This window comes from Equus caballus, chromosome 17 (genome assembly GCF_041296265.1).
Source record: "Equus caballus isolate H_3958 breed thoroughbred chromosome 17, TB-T2T, whole genome shotgun sequence".
In the NCBI taxonomy this organism is placed as follows: Eukaryota; Metazoa; Chordata; class Mammalia; order Perissodactyla; family Equidae; genus Equus; species Equus caballus.
Window position 1 is genome coordinate 63925339 of NC_091700.1, and position 7380 is coordinate 63932718.

The window sequence follows — 7380 nt, forward strand, 5'->3', positions numbered from 1 at the left end:
CATAACCAATCTATAAATGAAAATTTGAGTGAGTTTATTCTGAGCTAAAATGTGAGGACCATGGCCCAGGGCCTTTCTTCCCGAAGGAAGAAAGGGCACCAAAGAAGTGGGGTGCACAGAGTGGTTACATACCCCCAAAGAGAATGTTTCACATATGATTGAAATGTCCCTTTTACAATAGTCGTGAGCCTGCTCTGTTGGCACAGCGATTGATGGACACAGCAGGTAGGTCTGCTGTCTCGGTGGACACAGCAGGGTGGCAGGTCTGTTGTCTCGAGCTGGGTGGTCACAGGTGAGCTGGGTAGTCAAAGGAGAGCGCAGCAATCAGTTCCTAGCCTAAGGAAAGATGCTTATCCTTAAGGAAATTCCAGTGTGGGGGGAAGTTGCACCTTTATCTTAAGGCCATTTGTTCTTGCCATAGGAAACGTTTAAAGCAGATATACAATGCATGCTCAACAGGCACAGTCAGGCCCTTTTGGAAAAAACAGAGTCAAGTTGAATTAGGTTTACACCAAATGGCTTCCTCATATACTCCAATATATACTACTGCTTGCCATTTCTATTTGTCAACTCTCACTGACTTACTGCTTACTGTTGCTCAGAACTATGATAAGTGCTCTGTTACATTTAATCCTCAGAGCAATCTTATCCCCCTGTCTATGGAGAAGTTGGTTAGTTAAACGGGCCTCAGCCAAGTTGCCCAAAATTCAAAGCAGATTTCTTGTTCAATTGACTAAAAACGATGATACAAAAAGAAACTAAGGCATATATATCAAGTGGATAAATTTATCAACCCCATTAAAACCATTACAATACAATGGTACAATTGTGAAAAAAAGAGAAAGGAAAGATGGTCATGTCATACAAGTGGCAGAGCATTCCCTACAAATCAACATTTATTTAAAAAGATCGTCCTCACTTGGTAGTGGAATAATTCATTTGTTTAGCCAGTCAGCCTGCCCCAGGTCTGCTCTCAGGAAGACTTCCCTGGTCCACTGTCCTTCACGGCCATAGAGAGGAGAATTGGAAAGGATGTCTCATTTGGGAGATGGTACTAATTAAGCAGGCTTCTCATCGTTAATGTAGGTTTGAAGGCCCAGAGATTAGCTAAGGAGTTGAACAATTACAGCTCTTTGTTTGACTTTTGTTTTCAAATTATCTGAAAACAAATGTACGTTTGATCTGTTTCATAAACTAACTGAATCCAGAGAATTTATCACATCTAATAGGCCTTGGCCAGAACAAATACTGGACACAGTGGACTCAGCTAAAAAGTCTCCCCCTCCTTCTCTTGCTTTACTCCCTTCAAGCCACAATGACCTTCTTGCTTTATAGGTGTGGACCGAGAGACATGCAGGGATAAACATTTGACATTCTGAAGGGTGATCCAATTGCTCATGCAAATTAGCCTTCCCTTCAGAGCCTATTCCTGCCTTGTTCCAAAATCCCACTTCTAATCTGCAATGCAAGCCTTATAGTGATGCACTGTAATGCATGTGCAGATGATCAGATAATCTCATGAAAGTTCTGCCTAATCAATCATTGGCCTTTTCATTCGGAGTTCAGAAGGGAGTCAGTCAAGCAGTATTTCTCCAAAGAGTCTTCTCTATGATTTTAAGAATGAGGCTTGTTCTATCTTCCATAAAGCAGTCCATTCTTGCAATACCTCTTAAGAGTTACTTGCTTTGTGTTTTGGACCAAGTGGAGCTTGTTTTCTTGTCCTTGGCAATATTCGGGGTTGGTAGGTTTTTGGATCACCTGGTAAACGAGTAAGAGAAGTGTACTGAAATAAGTAATATTACATCTTCCAAATCCAAAAAGGCCAAAAGGAAAGGTGGGAAGTTCCCTCAGTCCACACATTTTCTGCATTCTACTTCTTAGATCTCCATTCTTTACTGATCAATTAATTTTCACATACAAGAAGTGGCAAATTCAGTTAACACAGTAAGTCGTCATATGTGCTGTCTACTCAGCCTTGGTCTCACAGTTCCACATCCACCCTTTTTTTTTTGTAAGATTGGCACCTGAGCTAACATCAGTTCCCAATCTTCTTTTTTTCCTTCTTCTTCTCCCCAAAGCCCCCAAGTACCTAGCTGGATCTTCTAGCTGTAAGTCCTTCTAGTTGCACTATGCAGGACACTGCCTCAGCATGGCTTGATAAGTGGTGCCAGGTCTGCGCCCAGGATCAGAACTGGCGAAATCCCAGGCCACCGAAGCGGAGCCCGCGAACCCAACTACTTTGTCACCGGGCCAGCCCCCAACATCCACCCTTTTACACTCTGCTTGGTGTACTGGAAACTCAGAGCTGCTTTGTTTTTGTTTTTTCGCCAGCTGATTCCATGGTAGGTTTCATCAATAGGGGGTGCTAGTAAGAGATTAGACAAGAGAAGGCGGTAGTTGAGGAGATTTATTCCTTCCTACCAGCATCATCTTCGTGATTTTTTACTTCGCACTTGCATTTAGTTCCAGTTTTGTTGTTTTCTACTCTCCCAGTATCAGCTTCATTTTGCCCCTTCAAAGGTGACAGGCCCAGCCGGACTTCAAATATCTGAGCATCAGCTTCAAGGGGACTGTCTTCTGGTCTCCGCAGGCAGCAGCACTAACAAAGCGCCAGCTCGGGTTGAGAGGTTGGAGTCCTCCCTGTGTAGGGGCTCCTCTTGCAAGCTTCTAGGTTTTAATAACCCTAATATCTTCCCACTTTTCTTCCAGCCCTGGTGGTGACGGCTCCTTCCTGCACTTTTAAATTCTATGTCTATTCAAGATCTCCTTTTCACCTTGTAATACCTATTTACTGATTCCTTAGAATAAGTGTTCTCTGGGAACATAACTAAAATGATTTCTTTTTTCCAGACTGCCTCAAGGATATAGCAACTGCTAGGATCACTTTCTGAGGGATGATTTCTTTTGTTTTGAACCCTAGTTTTCGCCGACAAATAGTTACAAGAGCCTCACAATTATTTTAGCACAATCATAAAATCCTGAAACCGACTTCATGCCCTGAGGTGTAAAGTTAGAAATCTGAGTTCATCTTCTGTCTTTAAGTCATCAGCTGCCATGAGAAGCAGTCACCTTTCCCTACGACTTTCAGATTTTATGTCAGTAACAACTCTATTCCCCAAAAGTTTAATGTCATGGTAGGTAATAAGTTATATGTTAATTATATACTTTGCCACTGGCTGCCATAGCCTCAGCCTATAATATTGACTAGATTGTTTTATTTCCTTCATTCTTATGCAAACTAGAAAATCAGTTCTTGATTCCCCAATTTACCGGAGAATCTGTTAGTTTCAGTGTCTATATTAGTCACAGTTGTTTCACACTAGCAATGGTAATAAATTCAGACTGATTTTTGAAGAAAATGAATGCATTAAAATAATACTAGTTTACAAAACATCAAAGTAGAGTAGAAAAACATATTCAGAATATGGAGATAAAAAAGAGAGAATGCAGGCAGAATCACAATTCCACTCACACAATAGAACCAAATCAGTGAGTTGCTACTGCTGAAGGCTGCGTGTTGTCACTTCTACAGCTGATAATTCAGCAGAGGCCACAGCTGGTATGATACCTGGTACTTCCCCGAAACGCAAGGCTATTACTATCAGAAAAAATTCTCCATTCTCCTTGATTCCTTCTGTCACTATCACCAAATTAAAACATTTAACTACCTGTACCTGATTACTCAAGCCAATGCCATGAACCTATGCCTCCGCTTCCATGAGGGCAAGCATTTTTAGCCTTGATAGTAACAGGCTTTGTAACCAGCCGAGATTTGGAAAATAGGAATTTACCAATTCTAAGAAGGTTCAGTTGCTAAGCAACCAAATAATAAATAAGACTCACCTCTAATATTCTTACTTCCCACTGACTTCCAAAGCTAAGTCTATTCTCCAAAGAGAACTCCATTGGACTACGAAAATGCCCTCTTGTGATTACATTTGTTATAACAATTCTCTTAATATACCATGAAAGCATACAGTTCTCAGTTGTAACAATTTTCTGAACATAGAGTTTAGACCTTCTGAAATTGTTTGTTTCAGTTTTGCTTTGATCACTGGGAGCACTAATCTTATCTGACTTCTTCAAGTTATTGTCATCATGCTAGAAATCTCTGTTAAAGTTAATCTTATACGTAAATTGACACACTAAAGCTCTGGTGTTGTGGCCACTAGGTAGCCATGAATAGCCTATTTGTGGAGTGGAGGGTCAGAATGCACTGTTTTGGTCTCCATTTTCATCATTTACTCAACCTGCATTGTTCCATAATTTTTTTAACATTGCTGTTCTTCAACTTCCTCACTTGCAAATTGGGATATTCAGTGTGCCTCTGTTGCATGCTGTTGTAAGAAATACATTACTCAATACATTACCAGTTAAGCCTAGAATAAGTAAGTATTAAGTAAAAGTTATCATCATCTTCATCATCATCAGTATTACGTCACTTTGAAATTGATGATTTTCTTGAAAATTTTGAAAATATGCCCCCCTCCAGTAGGACTCCTCCACCTCTAATTAACATACAAATTAACTAGACTCATGCTAACTATAATCCAGTCCCTTTTTCCCCTAGTCAGACTCTGTCTTCCCTTCCTTGCTTCAGGTTTTATTAAATAATTTAGTTCAATATATTATGTATTTTATATCAATTACATAACAAGCCTGGTAAAATAGTAATCCTGAAACGATAAAAAGAGAGGTGCTCTCCTCAAGTAGTTTACATCCTGGTGGAGAAGACAAAACAAAATATCCCTGGCTTCTATGTAATATAGTACACTTAAGATGGCAAACGTCCAGAGGGCTGTGGAGCACAGAAGAAGAACACTTAAACCACCCAGGCATTCTCAGAAAGCATCAAGAGCAGAAATAAGCCGAGGTTTGAAGAAAGAGAACTATAAAGCTTGAAGAAAAATGTGGAGCCAGCATTTCTGTCAAAAGAAACCATATGAATAAAAGAAAAGAACTGTGAAATGGTATATTGTGTGAAGCATTTTGTAAGAAGTTTGTGGTGTAAAATAGAAAGAAATGAAGCAGGACCTATAAAAAGGGGCCGATTCATGAAAGGGCTTATGTACCACGCGTAAGAATTTAGACTTAACCTTTTAGGTGATAGGGAACAACGGAAGAATTTAAGCAGGGCAGTAAGTGACACAGGCAAACTTTGATTTCCAAATTGATTTCCATTCTAAAGAGACTTGCATGAGTAAGCTAGCTCAATCACTTATCAACTGAGGGATATTGAGGAGTTTGCTTAAATTCTCTGAATTTCAGATTCCTCATTTCTGCGAAGCTTATATGAGATATATAGAAAGATTTATGAGATCAACAAATGCACATGTTGCGAGACGCAGTCATAATTCAGAAATGTAAAAATGGCAGCTACACATTCTACAAATGAGGAGACGTGCTACTACAAGCGTCATCATGGGTGATCAAGACAATGTTCTCAGACTGAACTTTGACCCCTTGATGATAAAGCTACTGTAAGAATAGCCAATGAAGAATTCCTCACATCATTTGTGGAAAGATGAAGTCAGGCATACCATGCTTAGAGGAAAGAGAGAGAAATTAAAAATGATAACAAGAATGATACTGAGATCACAGTTTGGAATACAAAGAAAATCTAGATAAGCTTCTATCTAGCTTCTAGATAGTTACTGAGAAAATATCTCAGTATTAAAAAATAAAAATACAAACATTCCATTAATGGGGACTGTGAAGCTGGGGGCTTAAGAAATCAATCACTAACCATAACAATGACAGAGATCCCTAAAGAGTATTTATTTTAAGAAGAACAGAACAAGAACTGAACAGGAGGCTGAAATAAAAAAGGAACTTTCTTCCCCATGTCACAATTCATTCCTTCATCCATTACACATACATCTATAACATTCCAGACTGGTATTACAATAGTCTGTAATCAGACATGTCATTTTTCTTCTGAAGTGCAAAATTAGTTGAAGAAAAATCATTAAATAACCACATTAACACATTTAAAAAGAGTTATATGCAATGAAGATAAAGTAACAGATTTAACAACAGCAAAAACATCCTTAGAATTAAAGAAGAATTCCCTGAGAATGTGCTATATTATTTGAAATATGATGGTCAAGTAGGAATTAATTATGTAAAAGTAGAAGAGCATTTTATATACAGGTTGTCTAGGCTAAATCTTGTACTGGGAGAAACAAGCTGAGTGGTCCAGCAGAGGGATGTGGTTGGAATAGAAAATGCAATTTAAGGGTACATAAAAATATTTAACCACCATCCTAAAAAAGAATGATGCAGTCGTCAGGGTGATTTCGACTGTGAATTTGGAGAAACCTCCAAGAATATATTGCAAAAAGAAACATGGGGTAAGTCAAAAAGAAAGAAAAGGCAAGAGAGAATCAAACCAGAAATTAAAATACGTAACTCAGAAAGTGAGACCAAAACCAAAAAAAAAGGAATTTTTTTAATCAAGAATTTCTCCGACTTGAAGGAAAACAGGGGTCTTTAATTTCAAATGGCATGCAGAAGGGCAAGCAGGATGAGTGTAAACAATTCATTACTGAAAACTTTATTTCAGAATTTCAAGGAGAAAAAAATACATGGAAAAGTCTTCCAGATTTTTTAAAGCAGGTCCTCTACACTGGAGCAATTAAATTTAACCCAAGTATTTCCCTCCATTTCCAGACTAATTATAAATGTCTTTAAAATTCGGGAAGAACAAAATTTTGATCGGAGGATATTACTAAACTCTCAATTAAGTCAGAAGACGAAATGAAGATATTCTCTAAGACACAAAGATTAGAAAGTAAAATTTCCATGTATCCATTCTAAGGAAGTTTTTAGTATCAGTTAAAAGAAAAGCCAGTCTACCTTGATTGAAAATTAAGGAAATATCTTATTTCACATAACTGCAAAGTCCAGAGATTTCAGGATTCAGGCTTGGTTTGCCACAAAGCTCCAATAATATCACCACAGACAAGTTTTAGTCTTCTAATGCTCAGATCCTCTTCCTGGAGTTGACTATTATGAAGTAGGTTCATCTCTCTTGGCAGCAATATGTTTGCAGAAACTCTCAAAACTCTAAATTCTAGGACTACTACTACTAATAATAACTACACCTCTTCTGGATGGACAATTAAATATATTTGGTTTCCTTACCCCTGAACAGGTCGGTTGGCCAAACTGAAAGCAATGCTCTTTTTCTCTTAGTTTTATGAACTAACACAGTTAGTCCTCACAGTTGGTTCAGTCCCTGAAGCCACATGGACAGGGTGAGCTGATTCCCATAAGGAAAATGAGGGCATCAGTCTTAAAACAAAAATAGAATAATGTAATTTGGCTAAAATCAGCTAACCAAAAACCTCTGATCCACCCAATGATAATAAAGTTATC

The 7380-nt window shown here is 38.3% G+C and overlaps 1 long non-coding RNA gene across 2 annotated transcripts in view; it reads right to left on the reverse strand.

Moving 5' to 3' along the window:
• LOC111768689 (uncharacterized) overlaps positions 1-7057 on the reverse strand; it is a 43404-nt gene extending 36347 nt beyond the window's left edge. For both annotated transcript variants that reach the window (XR_002801162.2, XR_011428001.1), the window contains exon 1: positions 6859-7057. This is a non-coding gene — a long non-coding RNA (uncharacterized lncRNA). The remainder of the gene's footprint in view (positions 1-6858) is intronic.
• Positions 7058-7380: the final 323 nt, after the last annotated feature.